Below are 21,523 nucleotides of genomic sequence, written 5' to 3' on the forward strand. Positions count from 1 at the left end.
TCAGCTGCGGCCTCCCCCAAGTGCCTCAGCTGAAACCTCTTACGGGGAAGTCAGCCCCGCTCCTCTTCAGCCTCTTGCATACACTATCACAGTAAGTATGTGTGACTGTACTTTCATTTGGCTTGTTGCCTTAATCAGGGACTCATACCTGGCAGCTCATCTCTCTCCAGAACAACCCAACTCTTGACAATCTTTCATAATTAGAGCAGATCTGGACTTCTATTGCTATATTCCCTAGAGCAACATTTTTTCTACCTCATTTGAGTTCTTTACAACCTGCTACTGCTTCTATGGCCTCCTCTCCATGGCCTGTATTTAAATCTGAATTCATATCCCATGGTTATCTGCCTTGCTCCTCTGCAGATAACAGGGACCTCACCAGTGCTGCCATGAGATTACAATATGTGATAGAATAAGGATTTCTCTCTCAATCCCACTATTTCTCATCCACAAATTTGCTTTAGATATAATAAAATTCCTTTTATGTTTTGGAAACATAAGAACCAGTTTATGGCCTATTATCTGCAGATAATAAGATTTTTTTTCCTCCAAAATATTTCTCATGTAGTTTGTTGTGTTGAGATTTGTATTTGCTTTAGAATTAGAGAGCTGTGGATTCTGATCTCAACTCCTCCACTTCCTAGACTAACCTCCCCGTGTCTTAATTTTCTTAATTAAAAGAGGCTACTAATGCCCCCTACATAGGTTTATTAGTAAATAAAATCAGTAGTATATGCACTTAGGAATGCACTTACCCCACAGCATACTCAAGCAATGTTAATAACATTTTGTTTTCTTAAAATGAGAGTGAATAGATGTGTATAAAAGAGATGATTAGAATTTTTATATGAAGAGAGGGAGAGTTTTATTATTATTATCTTATCAATAAAATAACCTATTGACCTATTGATTTTGATATCATTCTATCCTAAAGTATCCATAAGGGTGAATTAATTATCAAACACTCTCACATGGCATTCTGAATTAAAATTTTAGGTAGTCTTTTTTTTCATTGATGCTCACTTAGGTGTTGAAGAATAACTGCCCAAAAAACTTGTTTAGCAGAGTTGACAGGATAATTTCTCATTGATACTAATAAGGTGACCTCTATAGTTACATTTTAAGTCCACATTTAGCTCTTAATAAAAAAGTGTGTCATTAGTGTAAGTGGAACTCATGCCTTTCTCTATACTATGATATAGAGAAATTATTTTGGTTCTTTTAGTACTTATGCCAAGACCTGGAGATATAAGTTAAAAAAAAGAATAAAGGAACACCCAGTTCTATACCATGCTAAATTAAAACATAAATTCTCAGTTTCTTGCCAACTCTAAATCTTGATAGTATTATAGTACTAGATTTGGAGAATAATTACGCCCTGAGCCAAGACTATAAAGCTTGACCAGAAGACATATGTAATATATGAAATTGATAAAATGTCAACAGCTATTTAAAATAATCTTATCAGTTCTGTTATTGAGATGATTCAGAGTATGGTAGTCATCTTAGCAGAATTCCACCTAAAAATTTACTTGTAAACAACAACAATTTAATAAATTTGTTAAAAAATAACTTACTAAACAAAATTATATTTTAGTAAATATATATTAAAATTATTCTAGAATTTAACATAATGTGTCACATATTATCTTTTGGTAGTCAACTTCACCCCAGGCCTTCAGCTCAAGGAAGAAAATGGACTTTCTATGATTTCTATATCACTGATCTCTGGATCATTTTTCTTTCTCACTTTTATTCTTCCAGCAATAGGCACAGTATTATGGGTTTCCTGTAATTATTAAAACCTAAGCAAAACCACACTTCCCCCCTTTTTCTTCTCAAACACTTTCAACAGTTTTGTCACTGATTTCTTGCAATAAATTCTTCTCTGTTTGAATATGTACAATAGTTTCCGTTTTCTTGTATGGACAATGACAGCTGTACTGTGGTAGTGTGTGGGTGAAATCTACCATCACATGATTTATACCTACCATAAGGGGATTACATCCAAGATGTTAAGAGTGTTCATTGATGTGAAATTAAATGAATTTTAATTGTTTACGTGATAATTCTTCAAACACAATTCTATTTGAATCTTATAATGCTTGAAGGATAGGGTAATAAGTAATCTTTATAAATGTGCAAATTTATATGTATTAGCCTCAAGAGATAACTTGATCTGCTTATGATCATAAAACTAATTTATTTATAGAATAACTATTGTATCAAGCAGGGTCCTTAACTGTAAGCAGATGAAACTGACTCTATATTTTAAATACTAATATAGTGCATTAAAAGAATATTGAGTAACTCAGAATTACTGCAAGGCTCTGGTACCAGTATTGAAAAATGGGCAGGAGCAGAGGAATGCTGGGTGGAAATTGACTAAACATTCAAATACTGAAGTCGTGCTGCCTAAATCTGAATCCCAACTGTGCCACTTAATATCTGCCTGATTTCAGGCAAATTGCTTATTTTTTCTTTTCCCTATTACTTCATCTGTGCAATGGGGATAAAAATAGTGCTTATCTTAGATAATTTTTATAAAGAATAAATGAGCTTAATCAATGAAAAGTATTTAGAATGGTGATGGCCACAACAAGATCTCAATAAATATTAAAATGAATAAATGAAAATCATACCAGTCAGGAGATAACAACCACTCTATTTCCATTGCATTGGCTTTTACACTTCCCATCACCAGACTTTGGATGCTGTCCCTGACCAAGACTTGATTGCTGATAACAAATCACATATTTATGCTTCAGTTGCCATAAAGTCTAAAAAATCCTTCTCAGGTTCTATAATTGAAAGTAAACCCTTCCTAATGATAGCCCATAGAGTAAAAAAAATTCCAAACTTAGGGAGTTCATATTCATCTGCTGGGCAGACTAAAAAAAAAGAAGAAGAAGATGAAGATGAGAAGAAGGAGAAAAAGGAGAAGAAGGAGGAGAAGAAGGAAGAGGAGGAGGAGGAGGAAAGGGGAGGAGGGAGGAAAAGGAGGAGGAGGAGGAGGAGAAGAGAGGAAAGAAAAAAAAAAAGAAGAAGAAGAAGAAAGGAAAGAAAGAAAAAGAAGGCAGGGAGGGAGGAAAAAAAGTCCTCTATAGCTTTTAGTACCAAAGGCTAGATTTTTTTATCTGAGGATGAAAAGATAAGATATCATTACTACATATTAACAGCAAGCATTTGGGGGGTGAAATTGGTAACTCACTCATCTTTTACATTACCAAAATATACAATCTCGAATCAGCCCATAGTTAGAGATTCATATCCAAGCCCTGCTATTCTGCCTGTGAGTAAACTTTAAACAGATTAAACTGCATTTTTCTTCTTCATTTACATCTAACTCTACCTAGTTTCCCCATGTTTTTGAACTCTAATAAAAAAGTGCTGATAGACATAGTGAGTCAAAATAGAGAACTTTATTATTTTTTTGTCACACGATAACAAACAAATACAGCACATCAGGTATAATGAATGGGTTATATATTATTCTTACCTGGAAAATTGTTTCTTTACTTCAAAGTTTTCAGCTCAACTAAATTTTATTTCATATAAACAGGGCTTACCCTCTCTCTCCTCTTATTCTCTTTTTCTTTCTCTTCTTCCAATGTATGAAATGGATAGGAGTATCTTGTGTATTATGTGCACAAAATGTGACTCTATAAGGATGAGTCTGATTTATTTACAAACATAGTGAGACTTAAATATACAAACAAGTGCTCTCTAACAGCTGTCTCTTTTCAAGGCTATATGTTATTTTAATGATGCTATTTGTGTTTGATCGCAATCTGAAACTTCTCTATCAGAAATTGCGATTTCAATCATTTTAAGGCCTACAAAAGTTATTCTCTTTTCCCTAAATTATATTTTATTTTTGCTTAATCATAGAAAGATAATACCAATAATAATATAACATGTTATTTATTAGACTTGATAGTGAAACTTTTGCAAAATAAATGTAATCCATATGATACAAATAGTTTTTCCACTAAAAATGATTTTTAAAACTATCCTTGCCTCTAGAAATAATTCCTAAGTAGATATTTTGCTGTATGACTTTTTGAAACCAGTGTTATTTGATTAAACCATATCTCATAGTTGTATTATTGATAATATGTAAGATAAATCTCATTTTGCCTTAACATGTATATAATCTGCAACTGATTTGTTTAATGTCATATTGCATCCTGTCTAATCAATTCTGTTAGTCCTGGTTTCTAGTTATCTCACAATAAATATTTATCAACAAGAGAAAAATATAATATATTGCAAGAGAGAAAAGAAAATGGAGTAGAGAAAATAAATGATACAGTCCTACCATTACATAGGCAGCTATTTAACCCCAAAACCTTCACGCCTCCTGGCTAGATTTCTCTGAGAGACAACATCTTGAAAACTAATTCCATTTCCTTAGAACTCTCTAAAAGCTTCAATTAAATTGTGTACATACACAGAAGCTGAACCAAAGGTCACCTACCCAAACGAACAGGGAAAACACATAATTGTAAAACATTCAATAAATGTGTTTTAAACAACTGCAGAATGTGCCAGGTTAACTTCCAAATTATATAGTAGAGTAAGGAGCTAGCCTAGAAAACTGGCACATATTTGTTTTTCTTTCTCCTTCAAACACCCTCTTTCTACTAGAGCTTATGGTGTGCCTTAATCATTAAGAAAATCCCATTATTATTTAATGCACTTCTTTAAATATCAATGAATCATGTCCATTAGCTTCCATCTAGGTAAAAACATTAATAAATATGTTATAATTATAATTGGCTTTGGACTACTAAAACAAACATAAAAAATGAAATATTAAATGAACCTTTAAGGACCTGGTGTATGTTGTATTTGGGTCACTGAAATATGTACCATATTATAATCAAACAAAAACCCATTTCAACAAATTCAAGAAGCGAGACAGGGGTGTAATAAAAGAATAGATAGAAAAAACAACAATCTCTGTTCACGGTAGTTGCTTCTATAATATTTGAAAAAGCAGAGTGCTGTCACTTTCTTTAACTTTATTTGCAATATTTCTGTAGCCAAGCCTATTTTGTCTACTTTATTTGTTGGTGAAGTATTTGTTTTTGCAAGGCCATGGCAATAAAGACAAATAAAATATAACTATAATGCATCACTTTTCGAGTCTACTAATTTATCATCTCATAAAAGCGACAACAGAAGTGGAGCTTATATTCTAGAAAGTTAATCAATGTTTCAAGGTACAAAAGCACAGGCAGTTTTACAAGCAAATATTACATACTTATTGTCCAATGATTAGGAAAAAAATGAGATAAAATGTTATTTGAGGAGAAGCGTTTAATAAAACTTTCAAAATAAAATCAAATCCTAAATACGTGAAAATGAAAGACCACATTGTCATTAATTAATATTTTCAATTTAGAATGTATTCTCTGAAGATTTTTGAAGGCCTGTAGATTTCTGTATGTTGAGTAAAGGATCACACAAAATAATGAAATGGCATAAATTCATTGTTTCCTCTTATGAAATCAATCCAGAGTAGCCATATAAGCCAGAAAAGACTTAACCCAGGAATTAAAATTAACAGCACAAAAGAAACTTAACAACAGAAATGATAAACCCCTGGAGAGACAGACCATTTTCTTCAATAGTATGTGCTAGATGCAAGAAGAATGGAGGTCAGTGTGCTGACCAGAGGTAAAGACAGAAATAGATGGCAGAAGGAAGTTGAAAACAGATATCTTCAATCTGTTCTTGCTCCTAGCAGCACAGACTTCAGAAAATCATATTGGGCCCTTTCACCAGAGCAATCAATAACAGTCCCGATATAAGCAAAGAAGTACATGGATGAATTATGAGGTGAGCTCTGCACCCTACTGAGATAAAGAGTTATAGAAAACAGGAGAACATTGATCAGGAAACCATGAGAATTCACTCCTCCACTACTTCCTCTTTAAATACCCAGTATGGCTGGATTACAATCTGAAGACAATAGCTCCCATGAAGCTGCTTCTCTCTAAGGATTTATAACGATACCCAAGACAATTTTTGGCATGTTGTGGCTTTATAGTCATCCACTCTGTCACTCAGTGTTCACTTCTCCATCAACTCCATAAGACCAACTAATGACTGGCTTTAGCCAGTGTAGCTGATACTCGTCCCTAGAAGGGCAGGAAGTCACAGGTCAAAGTAAATGGACACCTGAGGTATACAACGACCTTAAATATAAAATAACTTACTGGAAAACATATGATTCAAAGCAGAGTTACCAAAATGAACACAAAAATAATTTAAAATAATAATGATCTATAATTTATACTTAGGAGATAAGAAAAGATAAGTGAAATTAAATCAGAAAGAAATCATAACAATGAATAAAAAAGGAAGAAAATGTGGTTAAACAAATGAAACAATATATTGGATAAGTAGTAATATGGACTCCATTGAAGGGTAAAGTTTAATGAGTTAGAAAATTAGATGCATAAACTCTCCCAAAGGTGGCAGGAAGGGATAAAGAGATATGGAGGATATGTGGAGAGATAGATGTGCCAATATCAGATAACAGAAGTCCTAGAAAATAAAAAGCATAAAAAACAGACAGATGAAAGGTAAAAAACCCCAACCTTAAGTGATCTATACAATGACAAAGAGAATAGGTAAAGTGAAATGCAACAAAGACAAGAAAAAATTATATTAGCCTGTAGAAAGAGATCACCCACAAAAATACAAGGATTAAAAGAATGTTAGATATAAGAACACAGTATAATATTCCTAAAATATTAAAGGAAAGAATATTGAGTCAATAATTTGATACTTAGCCAAATTATAAATGGATGACATAATAATGACAATAAAAATCCCAAACAAGACCTTAGAAAATGTGCCATAAAGACCTGAATTAAAAATACTTTTTGGAATAAAGATGCAGATAATAAGGAAACTCAGACAACTTAAATATTTGAGCTGGTATCTGAATCTCAGTCAGCCTGCTTATAAAGTCCTATTCTTTTCACTCTACCATACTGATTTTAATTAATAGCAATATCATCTACATTTAATGTCTTTATATTTAAAGCATGGTATAGAACTGAAAATTGACAGTGGTTTTATGCTCTTGGTAGGAGTCATATGTAATTATTTAAAATTTAATTCATGTCTATAGCCATGCTACCCTGAACAAGCCCAATCCCGTCTGATCTCGGAAGCTAAGCAAGGTCAGGCCTGGTTAGTACTTGGATGGAAGATCACCTAGGAAGATCAGGTGCTATAAATGTAAAAAAAATTTAAAAATTTAAAAAGATAAGGGATTGTAAGCTGACAAGGTTTTTTCAATCTGCGAGGTCAACCAAGTGTCGTCTCACCTAAAATAAATAAATAAATAAAAAATAAAAAATAAATAAATAAATAAATAAATAAATATTAATTTATTTAAATGACAATTTTTTTACATGTTAATCAGAACACATTTCACTATATTTATATGATTATAACTTTATGATCATTGCATACATGAATATGTCTGAGAAGGAACTTGAGATCCCCAAAATAATTAGGGGTAGCTAACTTTCCTAATGAATTAGGGAAATAAAACATTTTATCTGAAGGCACCTAACCAGTAAGTGGGAGTCAATTTGGCAGTCATGGTTTTTCCCTCTGCTTCAGCTCTTTCTAAACTGCCTGATTAATGATTGTATACTCTTCTAAAATTCTTTTTCTTTTCCCCTCTTAATATTAGATGCTCATCCTTAGCTAGACACATGAATGCTTCAGATTAAAAAATATATATATATATATATACCGTCCAGTCTTTCTCAGGGCTACTTGTGGCCATGTGCCTAAGCTATGGCCAAAGAGATGTAAGAATAATTGTTCCAAGAAAGCTAAAGGAGAAATTTCCTTGCCAGATGTCTAGAGGTTGCCTTTCACTCTTCATTTTTATCTCTTTATCCTTCTTGATTGTTGAGATGAAGACATGATGGCAGGTGCTTGAGCAGACATATTGGAGCAGGCAGAAGAGATGTGCACTTTAAGGGATAAAAAATAAAGTTAGGAAGGGTCTGGGTCCCTGATTATAACCTGTCCAGGATATCCTACCTCCAGACTTCTCTTACTTGAAGAAAAGTAAATTATATCTCTTTTTTGTACTATTTGTGGTTTTTTTTGTTGTTGTTGTTACATGTGGCCAAACTAATCCAAACTAAAAATGATTCAAGTGAAATGTTGAGTATTAAGTTAGATATGAGGAGTTGAGGCCATTTATATTAGACATATGAGTTAGATATATAGCCTGATGATATGAATAGCACATAGATACTATTTAAAGACATGGGATAGAGAATTATTTGGAATGTACACAGACATCATAATCACATTTCTTAAATAAATCAATGTGATAAATGCATGGATGAGATTATTATGTATAGGATATCAAGAGGATATTTGTAATATATTTCTAATTTCTTCAATTGGTACCAAAACTAATAATAATAAAATATATATTAAGGACTTATCATGTGCTGTGTACTGTTATACACATCACAGGGGTTGATTTATTTGATATTCACAACAACACTATGAAGTAGGCACTACTTTTATCTTTATTTAAAGGATAAGAAATTGAGATTCAGAGAGGAGAATACCTAACCAAAAATCGAAGCATCTGTAAGTATTGGAAGCTAGAGTTAAACTCTAACCATCTAACAGTGTGTACATACATATGGGATGCCTCTGTCAGAGACTACATAACTCTGTTTTATCATGATTACTTGTTTAGTGCTGATTTTTTCCTTAGTTTATGATATTCTCCAGGCCAAGAAACAAACCTTTCACAGCAGTAACTTTAAAGCTAGTGAAATGCCTGGCACTCAGGAAGCACTGAAGAGATGTTTTTGAATGAATAATATAAGTCATTGAATCCAATATACTTTCTCAAATACAACCAAAGGGATAGGTTCTAAAGCCATTTCTACTCCAAACATTAAATACTTAAATATTCAACATTTACGTCATTTTTTTAGGCTGCAGTAAATCTATTCCTTACCATCAGCAAAATGAACTAACAAGTAACTCACGTAGTACCTTGCCCGACATAGTCAAAAAATCATCCTGGAATTTCCATTTAAGAACGTAAATCAGTATACATTAAACATTAAAGGCTGATTTCAATGAAAACATGTAACTTGATTGCAAGATAATGTAAAGGAAAAATTTGCTCCAGATAAAATCCTGCCAAGAGTACTTCTATGATGCTTATTGCTTTTAAAATGTTAGAGCAGCATGATAAAAGATCATACATTCAGTTTTGGTTTTGTGAATTTGTATGACATTGGCTTTCTTCCTCTTCTGAATCCTTTTTTTGTTTTGCTTCATACTGAGGCTACTTCATTTATTCCAGCCAAGATCTGAAAGATGCTGGGATTTTTTGCTCATTGTCAGCCATTTGCTCAGCTTTATACCCACTTCCATGCATACATCCAGAATCACGCAGCCAGATTTTTGGAAATGCCAATAAATTGTGCAGTCCTTTCTGATAAGTAAAAGGCCACATACCACTCAGTATTTCCTTCTCTACCTTTGTTCGCAGAGTTGCACATGTGTAAGCAAAGACAATCGGTTTGTGCTGTCAAAAGTCAAATGCTTTCAAGCAATTGCCCTGGCTCAAGTCCTACCTCCTAGCAGGTGTATGAATATTTTTCCAGCCCTTTTATTACAAATCAGAACCTGCATACTGCTAAACAGAGCCAACAAATTCCAGACCCAAATTCTGGAAACTGAAATGAGAGACTGACAGAATTGAATAAAACCAAAATAAGGTTTCCAGTGAGATGTTCTAACCCTTACCAAGTTTCATTATGACCTATTCCAGGTATAAGCATTCATAACGAGTGCTGGGGCTAGAGGAAATACTGGAAGAAGTAAAATAAAAGGGCTTCCCACAGCCAGATCAGAAAAACCCTAATAAAATCCTCATGACTTCAATTTGCCAAAACACAAGCATAATGAGTAAACGTGATGTATTATACACATTTAGACTATCAAAATTTCCAAATATGAGACTAAACAAAAAATACGAGAAATAGTTTGCATGGCAAGATTTCCATTTTTTCTTTTTTTTCTTCCTGTAATGAGTTGTTTAAAGTTGTGATTATCCTTAGGTCTCCAGATAAAAGACATTTGATTTCATTCAGGTCTGAAATTTTCTTTTCTCATTTTGGATCCTGAATATATACTACAAAACCTCCACTAGAGTCATCATGCACATATTTCAGAGTCCCCAGTGAGATCCCTTTCTAAAGTTTTCTAAATAGATTCATACCTAATCTGTACTAGCAGCAATGCTTTTAACACCAGGTGTTTCCTACTACTACTGTTGAGATACAATACTCCCAAAATTTCATATTTTCCACCAACGTCTGAAAGATCAAAGCCATGAACTGTAGAGAGAGTAAGTCCAGGCCACCTCTGGCAAAGTGAAAACAAAAGAAGAAATGTCTTACTAAGCACTTACAATGCATCAGCATCATTCTAAGCATTTTACATGTATGAATTAATTTATCCTCTGAACAACCCCCTAATATATATATTTTTCTCAAATGAGGAAACTGAGTCTCAGAAATTTTAAGCTAACTGCTTAAGATCACAGCAAGTTGTGGTGTGTCAAACTCAGGCACTATCACTCCAGAGTCTAGTGTCGTAACTACTCTATGCTATGTTACCTCTCCTTAATAACAATGGCTAACACTACCTAAGCACTTTTTAAGTCTTTTCTGATTGCTTTGTAGAAGTGAGGTCATAAGTAGCCATCTCTTTTCAAGGTCTCAGCACACTGAGAAAGAACCTTCCTGGGTATTTGAGTCATGTTAAAGTGGTAGAACTTAGTGTAGTCATCAGTCCATGTTTCCATGATGACCTTTAGTAATGAAGAGACAAAACTATGGGTAGCTGTATAAAAGGTATATCTTTGGTTTATATCCTTCAAACCTTCAGTTAACCATACCCTTTACAAAGCTAAGACAAATAGTACAAAATTGGTGTTTCAATTCACTATGATTTACTATTTTGTTAATTGTTTTATACCACTTAGCAATTGCTTCTTCTATGCCCAGTTTAATGTTTAGATATGAAGAGGCAACTATTTTGGGCCATCTGAAGGAAAATCTAATCTGAATGTAATGTGGTTTATGTTTGCTGCTTTTTACACTGAGATTATTCAGAAAGGTTTAAATCACATTCAGAACTCTGATTCAAATTATAATTGGAATGAGGAAATGAATAAGGAATCTCAACAAATGGGAAAAAAGAGGTAGGTGTATAACTAGTGATGTAGCAGGATCAAGTGTTGCTTTTAAGAAAAGGAATGGTTATCATTACTTTTAGTATATTAAATATTTTGTAGAAACTTGTTGAGCCACAGTGTTAGGAAAGTTGAGAGTCTCTGGGTCTATCTGAGCATGAGTGAGATGTAAGACACAAGAGATAAAATTGCTCTGCATGAGAGAGTACTAGTAATATAGAGGTTTGGAGTTCAGTAGCTCAGTGGAGGTAGCAAAGGGTATCAGTTAGAGAAAGAGGCCCAAGGAGATGGTGATAATCTGAGGTCTAATGAAGCAATACAGTCAGCAAGAAATTCTCTTTGGCATAGAAGAAATAGTAAACTTTTAGGACAGTGGATCCTATTTAAATTTGAATTTTTTTCTTCCTTGGCTCTACCCTTCCTTGGCTCTACCCTTCAGTAAAACTCCATAATATACAATAACCTTATGCAAGTGGTAATTGAGGAAAATAAAAGACAGGATCAAGCTGTCCAGGTCTAGCATGATGGTAGTTGCAGAAGTTTAGAGTGCCGATGAGAATGAGCTTAAAATGGTGAAGGCAGTTGCAGTGTCTTCTGAGAAGAGGATTGTAAGCTCCCTGAAAGTGGTGGTGATGTAGAGGTGACTCCAGCATGTCAGATCAATCAGTGTATCAAGAGAATCATCCCCCGGCTCCCTACCAAAAAAATAAAATAAAATAAGCTAGAGGGGAAGAGAGAGAGGAAGAACATTTATTTATCTTCTTTAGATAATTTTAATTATTTTAGCAAAGGGCCACAAAGGATAATACCCATCCTCTCACCTCACTCCTATTATTTCCACCAACACCTATAGAAAAAGCCCAAATTAACACTTGTAACTAACAAAGCAGATGATTCCCACAGCAGTCACTATACCAAAACAGAGACCCAGATCTCAAACTAGAAATATGATTTTCACATTATTATCTTTTCTCTAATAAAAACGATGACTTCAATCCAATGACTTTATTCAAAACAATGGAAAAAATATTGCATTAGGCCTGTAATTGTTTAGTTTTCTTTGCTAATAGCAAATAGTAGTATCATATAATAAAGAAAAGGAAACAAATTTTAAATAGAGTTGACACTTATAAAGTCTGGCTGAGCATCAACTTTCATTTAGTGATCGGGATGCCCATGAGCACATACACAAATGAAAAACAAGAATACATTTTTATCATATATACATGAGAAGAAGGATGTTAGTTGAAACTATTGTGGTAATTATTCTTAAATGTATGTAAATCAAACCATCGTGCCATATACCTTAAACTTATATTGTTTGTATGTCAATTATTTCTCAACAAAACTGGAAAAAAATACATTTTTGAGCTGATGGTAGGAAATTTTAGATATACTAAAAAAAAAACAGAGTTATATGGAAGAGTTTTTACCTAGTAGATAAAAGAAAGGGAGAAATGCATAGTAGTATATTTACAGGCCATGAAAACTAGAAGATATAGATGAAAACTTAGCTTTATATGCTTGTTAGGCCAATATAATAAGTAAAACTACTAGATCTTGACAAATAGACTTCCCAGACTCTATATTTGTATTAGAATTGCATGGCTTACACTTTGCTCACACTCCAGATTGACACTGTCTTAGTTTGTTCAGGCTGCTATAACAAAAATAACATAAATTTGATGGCTTAAACAACACTTATTTATCTCTCACAGTTCTGGAGACTGGGATGTCCAAGATCAAGGCACCGGCAGATTTCATGTCTGATAAGGGGCTGCTTCCTGGTTCATAGGTTGCTGTCTGCTGCTATATCCTCACCTGGTAGAAGGAGCAAAAGAGCTCTCTGGGATCTTTAACAGGCACTAAACCCATTCACAAGGACTCCACCCTCATGACCTAATTAATCACTTTCAAAATGCCCTGTCTCCTAACATAACCACACGAGAATCAGGATTTCAACCTATGAATTTTAGTACACAAACATTCATTTCATAACAGATGGTGATACATAAATAGACATGAAGTCATCAGTCAGTTTCTAGTGAACTAAAATGCAAATGAGTCAAAGGCTGACCTACCACTGATAGCGTAACTGCCCATAGCATGGAGGAAAAACTAATGCTTGTCTATAATTTAATCAGGGACCAAGCCCTTCCTAACTCAGGGAAAACATATGCCGTTCAGTGAATATAACTTTTCTTGGCCTTTCATGTATTTAAAAATAACAAATCATTTCCAATCCTGAGTCCCAGCCCTTCCTTTGCTCCAGGGACTGAGTGTTACTAATGATTTCAGTTCTTAAATCTTTAAGAGAGTGTTGAGGACTCATTCAAATATCAGACACTAGCAGTTTTGTATTCACCAACCATGGAAAGAATTAGTGTTTATTAGAGTATATAAGACCAATGTTTCTCCTCTCTCTATCCATGGTAATTTAGAAATAAAGAATTAGTTCATAATAATTTAAATTTTATTTCACAAATCCGTAACCACAAATACTAAAGCTGCAGAACTTGTTTCTGCCTCTGTTATATTCAGGACCATTTATATGCAACCACTTTGAAGAAAGGCGTGGTAGGGTTTTATACATACATATATATATACACCTACATTATGACACAATAATTCTACTTCTAAATACTTTCTCAAGAGAAATGACAATATAGTAGTACCCAAAGACTTGTCCACAATCATTATAGTAGCTTTATCTGAAATTACCAAAAACTGTAAACAACCCAATGTCTATGTGGTACATTCATGCAACACAGCATTACTCAACAATAAAAACAATCGATACATAGATAAAACAAAAACATAAGTAAATCTCATAGACATTATGCAGAGCCAAAGAAGCCATACCTAAATAATTACATTATGGATCCTGGTGACTGTAATAGTTGAAATAGCAACACAAGTGGACCAAACATGCTTAAAAGAGAAAATTATGATCCGTGATTAGGGTAGAGACTTTTCTCTTGCTCTTCCATTGGGCAAATAAACATTATCTTAGATATTTTTAGCAGTAATTTTAAGGATATGTTGGGAACTAGTATTAAAGTGAAATCTACAATTCAGATGATAGAACATAGAGCTAGAAAAAAACTTTGGTTTTTGGATACAGTCCTAGGCATTAACTCAACCAATGGTGAAGACTGCCCTACTCTGAACTACTTCGCATTAGAACTTATGCATTTTCTTAACTTTACAGTAGTCTGAATGAGATATTCTGCTGCAGACAGCCAAAGCATAAATAGAATGGCTCCATTCTCCACTTGGGATTCCTGTTAAATCATTTCATTAAAAATATTCTGGCATCTAGGTTTTGCTATTTTACTCTGCCCTATACAAGATTTCCTTGACTTTGAGGAACTTTCCACATCCCAAACTTTTAGATTATGTCCTGCCCCAACCCATCTCTAGACATAAATGGCAGGAAATCGAATCTCTATGACCTCAAACCAGGTTCTCTTGAAGTTTTTCTCACTGATGTAAGTGGCATCTCCATACTTCCAGTTACTCCTGCTAAAATCTTTGAAAACATTTTTGACTCTTCCTAATTAAAGAGTCAAAATGTTTTTGTTACTGTTATGCCCCCACTTCCTTCTGTTATTATCAAAGTAACTTAAGAAATCCAGTTAAAGCCCAAGTTCAGTCATATTAACTCTCTTTAAAACTCTACCACCTCAGAATAATATAATTCAGGCTTACAATGATCTGCGATACCCTACATGACCTGAACCCAGTTCCTTTTCCTACTTGACTTCTTAATATACTTTACTCAATCACTGCACTAGCTATAGTGGCTTCCTCTGTGATCCTGGGTCAAGCTTGCTAGACTCCCAACTGAGAATTAATTTTTATTTGCTATTACCTCCTCCTTAATCACTCCTCTACACAGTTTGCCCCATCTCATTAACTCAAATATCACTTTTTAAAAGAGGGCCTCCCTGGCAACCCAAAATTTCCTATGCCACCTATTTATTTATTTTTTTTCATGGCATTTCTCACTAACAAAAATACTATATACTTAAACCTTTTACATCATCTATTTCTGTGATAGAATTAAAGCTCCACAAAGACAGAGATTTTTGCATGTTTTTGTATGCTATATTCCTGTGTTTAGTATAGGTATCTGATACATAGTAGGTGCTCAATAAACATATATTGAATAAAATAATTATAAAAATCTATGAAGAAATATAAAGCAGCTAAACAGATAGAGCAATTGATAGTAATATCTTAGATAAGGTGGTCAAGGAAGACTCCTCTAAATAAGTGTAGAAACTTGAACCAAGTAATGGGCTAAGCCATTCAGCTATCTATGGGATGAACAGTCCAGGGAAGAGAATGAGAATATAAAAGCAATGAGGCAGGCGTGTATTTGGTGTTTTATAGGAATAGCAAGGAGGACAGTATGATTAGTTTTAGGGGGAAAAGGAAGTAGTAGGAGACATCATCAAAGTTTTTTGCCAGGTACGATCATATTAGACTTAGGCCATAAGCAAATTGGATTTTAATTCTATGAACTGACTACTTTGCTTCAGGAGCTGTGGTAGAAGAAAGTGTGACCCCTCCTCCCCCAAAAAGGGACATTTCTATAGAAAGTAACCTCATAGGGTGATCTGATCATAAATTGCTAACTGGGCAGGTTATGGTGGGTATTCACGCCCACTCCAGGTATTTAACTTCTTTAGTAAAAGGTTAATCTAGGTTAACACTCCTTTGAAATAAATCAAGAGCATATAATCTTGTTAACTATCCTATAATCTAAATCTCATCCTGATTTCTCCCACCTGCATGTACTCTTCCTTTTGTTCCCTCCTTAATCTCAAATTCATAAAAGAAGCTGCAAAATTGTTATTCTCTAGAGCATTTGAGATCTTGCCCCTCCATACGTTGTTTGGCTCAAATAAACTACAAAAATTTTCTACAGGTTTGGATGTTTCTTATATGGACAATAGGAATATGATAGTGATGAAAATTTCTCAGCCCCTTATCTATTGACAGTCTAGTAAGAGAAGCATACACTAATGAACAATTCACATGAATACAAGTAAATTGCAGCTAAAATTTTCTCATTGTAAACCCATTTTCTCTGATGATTAACACATCTAATAGAGTTGTCCGAGTGGCGGAGTTATAAAGTTCTACTCTAGGTCTTCTTATTAATTGACCCCTTGACTTTGAAATAACCTTTTATTGTCTCTGTTTCTTTCTAGAAATTTCAAGATATTTTCACAGTGAGAAAATGTGAAAAAATATATCGAAGTTTTATTCAGAAATTTAAAATAGAACCTAGATAAAGGGCTATTTTCATTCCATTCCATATATATACTCTTTTACTTACATGAACTTCTATCCTTTCTCTCCTTTCTCTCTCTCACTTTCCTGAAGAGACTGTTCTTTCCTTTAATCCTCCTCTTTTATCCTCATTGTATTCCAGATAGCTCCTGGAACCAACCCCTTCACACTTTAAAAGGACAGTATGCTCTAGGCTATTGTCCTCCCAAAAAGTCGGGGAAAATTATTCCTTGATTTATATAAAGAAAAACATTTAATTACATTTATTTTTTGTTTGTATATAAATATAAGAACAATATGAAAGTTTACTAATACTAAAATATTATATGAAAAGACTATATTACATAAGTGGAAAGTAAATACACATATATTAGAGATGACTGCCTTTAAAAGAAATATATGTATTGAAAAAATGGGAATAAACAGAATGTTCACTCTTGTTTTTTCTTCCATTTAGAACACTCTCTTAACTTTCTGAATCTAAACTTTTGCTCCTTACTTCAATTTGATTACTCTTAATTATCACTGGAAATCTTTCCAAAATAATAATAATTATGTTAGCTATCACATTAAACCTTCCAAACAAGCCCCAAATCTACATATTATTATCTCTACAATGAAGAAAGTAGAGCTAGTGATGATCAAGTAAATCAAGATCAAATAGCTATTATAGGGAGCGGTTGTATCTGTTTTGTCGATTCTTCTATCCGCAGCCTTCAACAAAGTGCCAGGTATATATATGTCACCAACAAATACTTGTTGACTAAATGGCCATGCTTAGATTTATATCCAGGCTTTTAGAAACCAAAAATCCACTATCTCTTGCAGTATAGGCTAAGATACTTGAGTTTTATTTTGTAAAAATAGGAAAATATCTTAGATAAACTTGAAGTGGAGTAGGAGTAGTGTTTGGTCATTATATGGCTAGATGTGGCATTTGAACAATGAATTATAGTACAGAGTGGCGGGCGGTCAGAAAATACATTAATAATGATACTGTCTTATAATATGTAGTAACCATTTATTATAGGTAATACCTACATATTTATATTTATACATGTAATGTCATTTTATTTCTTCTCACATTGCTTCGAGAAAAGTATTATTTAGTAAATGCTTCAGGATCCAACAAATGTTAAATAGGTGTGCCAGGATTTATGACCTGATATGTATGACTTCAAAGCCATTATGCTAAATATTTGAGAGAGTGCTTTCCTGCTCCAGGTGAGATATGATGAGCCTACGAATTGAAGTAATAGAAATATGCATGTAAAGGAGAGAACTGATTAAAAAAGGTAAACCGGTGATATCATTGGCGAAATTATTCTTCTAACTTTGAAGAATAATTAAATATGGAAATAAAAAGATACATTTATGTGAAAAATGACCCTGTTTTTATTATTTTTTTCTTTTTTTCCTCTTTACGTCTTTTTTTTTTTTTTTTTTTTAGGGAGGGTGACATTGATTAATAAAATCCAATAAGTTTCAAGTGTACAATTCAAAAGTAAGTCATATATATATATTGCATTGTGTGCTCGCCTCCCATAGATTTTTTCTGTCACCACATATTTGATCCCTTTTACTCCTATCCACCACCTTTCTTGCCCTCCTTCCCTCTGGTAACCACTAGTCTGTAGTCCATGTCCATGATTCTCTGTTTATTTGTAATGTTTGTTTGTTGCTTTTAGGTTTATATCCCACATATAAGTGATATCAAGGGGTTTTCAACTTTTTCTGTCTGGCTTATTTTGCTTAGTATGATTGTCTCAAGATCCATCCACGTTGTTGCAAATGGCAGTATTTCATCTCTTCTTATGGCTGAGTAATATTCCATTGTATATATGTACCACCGATTCTTTATCTGATCATCTATTGTAGGACACTTCAGTTGCTTCCATGTCCTAGCCACTGTGAATAAGGCTGCTATGAACATTGGTGTGCAAATATCTTTTTAGATATGGGTTTTCAAGTCTTTGGAATAAATCCCCAGTAGAGAGATTGCTGGATCATATGGTAAATCAATTCATAGTTTTTGAGGAAGCTCCATACTGTTTTCCATAGTGACTGAACCAATTTGCAGTCCCACTTGAAGTTTATGAGGGTTCCATTTTCTCTACATCCTCTCAAACACTTGTTATTGCTTATCCTGTTGATATAGCCATTCTACCAGGTGTGGATGATATCTCATTGTGGTTTTGATTTGCAATTCCCTAATAGCTAATGAAGTTGAGCATCCCTTCATATGTTTGTTGGCCATTTATATCTTCTTGGGAGAAGTGTCTGTTCAGGTCCTCCACCCATTTTTTAATTGGATTGTTTATTTTTGTTGTTGTTATTGAATGTATGCCTTCTTTGTATGTTTTGGATATTAGGCCCTTATCAGAGGCATTGCTTGCAAATATATTTTCCCATTCAGATGGTTGTCTCTTTGCCTGGTTGACATTTTCTTTTTCTGTGCAGAAGCTTTTTAGTTTAATATAGTCCTATTCATTTAGTTTTGCTTTTACTTCCCTTGCCTTTGAGGCCAAATCCATAAAATCCTCTTTAAGTCCAAGGTTCATGATTGTAGTTCCTATGTTTTCTTCTATGCAATTTATTGTTTCAGGTCTTATATCCAGGTCCTTAATCCGTTTTCAGTTAATTTAGGTATGTGGTGCCATTCAACAGTCTAATTTCATTTTTTTGCAGGTGGCTTTCCAGTTTTCCCAGCACCATTTATTAAAGAGACTTTCCTTTCTCCATTGTATGTTTTTGACTTTTTGTTGAAAATTATTTGTCCATATGACTGGAGGTTTTATTCTGGACTCTCAATTCTGCTCCACTGGTCTATGTGTCAGTTTATCTACTAGTACCATGCCATTTTTATTATTGTCGCTTTGTAGTATAATTTGAAGTCAGGCAGAGTGATGCTTCCAGCCTCATTCTTTTTTCTCAGGACAGCTTTGGTAATTCTGTGTCTTTTGTGCGTCCATACGAATTTGATGATTTTTTTGTTCTATTTCTTTAAAAAATGCCGAAGGGATTTTGATAGGGATTGCATTAAATCTGTTAATGTTTTAGATAATAAGGCCAATTTAACTATGTTGATTCTTCCAAGACAAGAACACAAAATATCGTTTCATTTTTTTTGTGTCTTCTTCAATTTCTTTTAATAGAGTCTTATAGTTTTCATTATATAAGTCCTTCATACATTTCATTAGGTTTATTCTTAGGCATTTCATTCTTTTTGTTGTAATTGCAATAGGAATTTTTTTTTTTCATTTCTTTTTCTGACTTTATTAGAGTATAGAAATGCTATGAATTTTTTAACATTGATTTTGTATCTGGAAACTTTACCGTATTTGTTAATTATGTCTAGCAAAGTTCTTGTGGTGTCTTTAGGGTTTTATATAGAGAGAATCATGCCATTCACTAGTAGTGACAATTTGATTTCATTTCCTATTTGAATGCCTTTTATTTCTTTCTCTTATCTGATTGCACTTGCTAGGACCTCCAATATTGTAATGAATAACTGGTGAGAGTGGACAGCCTTCTTTTGTTCCTGATCTTAGTGGAAAAGTGTTTAGTTTTTCATTGTTAAGTATGTTAGCTGAGAGTTTGTCATAAATGGCTTTATTATTTTGAGGTACTTTCTTTCTATACCTATTTTATTAAGTATTTTGATCATAAATGGATACTATCTCTTGAAGATGACCCTGTTTTTAACCAGAGTAATTGTAACATCATTGTCAGAGGTCACAAGAGCATAGGATTAAGAGGATGGAGGTAAGGTGGACAATGATTAAAAACATGTTTCTCAAAACATTCATTTCTGACAAAGTGGAATGTAAATTACTGTAGGAAGAAATATTTACATCCAAGATTTTCTTCTAAAAACATTTTGGAGACAAAGTTTTATATTTTTCTCTCCTCCAATACGCCTTAAATTCTAGCCTTAATTTCCTGAGCAATAACTCTGTGGTGATTAGACTTAAATGTTTTATATTTACAAAGTTAATTCATTGCTCATCTAGAGTGGTAGGTCATATCCCTCTCAGGCATAGGGAGTGAAATTGTACACCAAATGCTATTTCCACACACAGTGGTGTCAATGTGCCCTTCTTAGTCAAATACGGCGTACATTCTGGCTCTTGATCTTGCTTGCCCAGGTCCATCTGCTATGATGGCAGTGTGCCCATTTGCAAGATGCTCTGCCAGGTTTAGCTGAACAAAGGTACAAAGAGAGGCTAGAAAGAGAGTTTGTTTCCCATGCAAATGGACACACTAAGGTAAGAAAATGTGTCTGATCCTTGAAGATACCACATATGAACTATGAACACTGAAAACATTTGATCAGTACAGGCAATAGCCTTCAAAAATCTTAAAAATCCAGTTTTTTTCCCAATGTGTTAACCACAGGTCTCTTCATTAAAACAGTAGGAACTAAGGGATGACTCTTCAGCACATTATTTTAGACTTTAAGAGTAGTAAGTCCTTGTAAAAAGAACATTTTTATTAAAAAAAAAAAGTTAATTTGTAAAATTAGTAGTGCTGTAGAACAACTAACTCAGTGATCACAGTCTCTATGATAGTGGCCAAATGAGTATTCAAACACTTGGCCATTCTACATTCTTCAGCTTGCTCATTTTGTTCTTTATAATTACATCAGTTCCTCATATCTATCATATGAGATCACAGGAATTTCATCCCATAGATATGTCCCACAATTTCTAATAAGAGTAAAATCTTCACTTGAGCAATGTTTTTCTGGAGACTCTAGTTGTATCAGAGATAATCCACCCCTTTTCTTTTTAAAAATGAGGTTTTTCATTATATTTGCATATAACAATTAGATAGGTAGTAAGTTTATCAGAAATAACTCATTATTGTTGGTTATCCTATGTCATCAGAATTATATTTCATTAATTGACCAAATATCCATCAATCTCTGCCAAGTTC

General features: G+C 33.6%; 1 pseudogene; it reads left to right on the top strand.

The window, feature by feature from the left end:
• Positions 1–7,142: 7,142 nt before the first annotated feature.
• Positions 7,143–7,261, top strand: LOC112471539 (annotated as a pseudogene).
• The last annotated feature ends 14,262 nt before the right edge of the window (positions 7,262–21,523 follow it).

The sequence above is a fragment of the Pteropus alecto genome, unplaced genomic scaffold (assembly GCF_000325575.1).
Source record: "Pteropus alecto unplaced genomic scaffold, ASM32557v1 scaffold57, whole genome shotgun sequence".
NCBI lineage: Eukaryota > Metazoa > Chordata > Mammalia > Chiroptera > Pteropodidae > Pteropus > Pteropus alecto.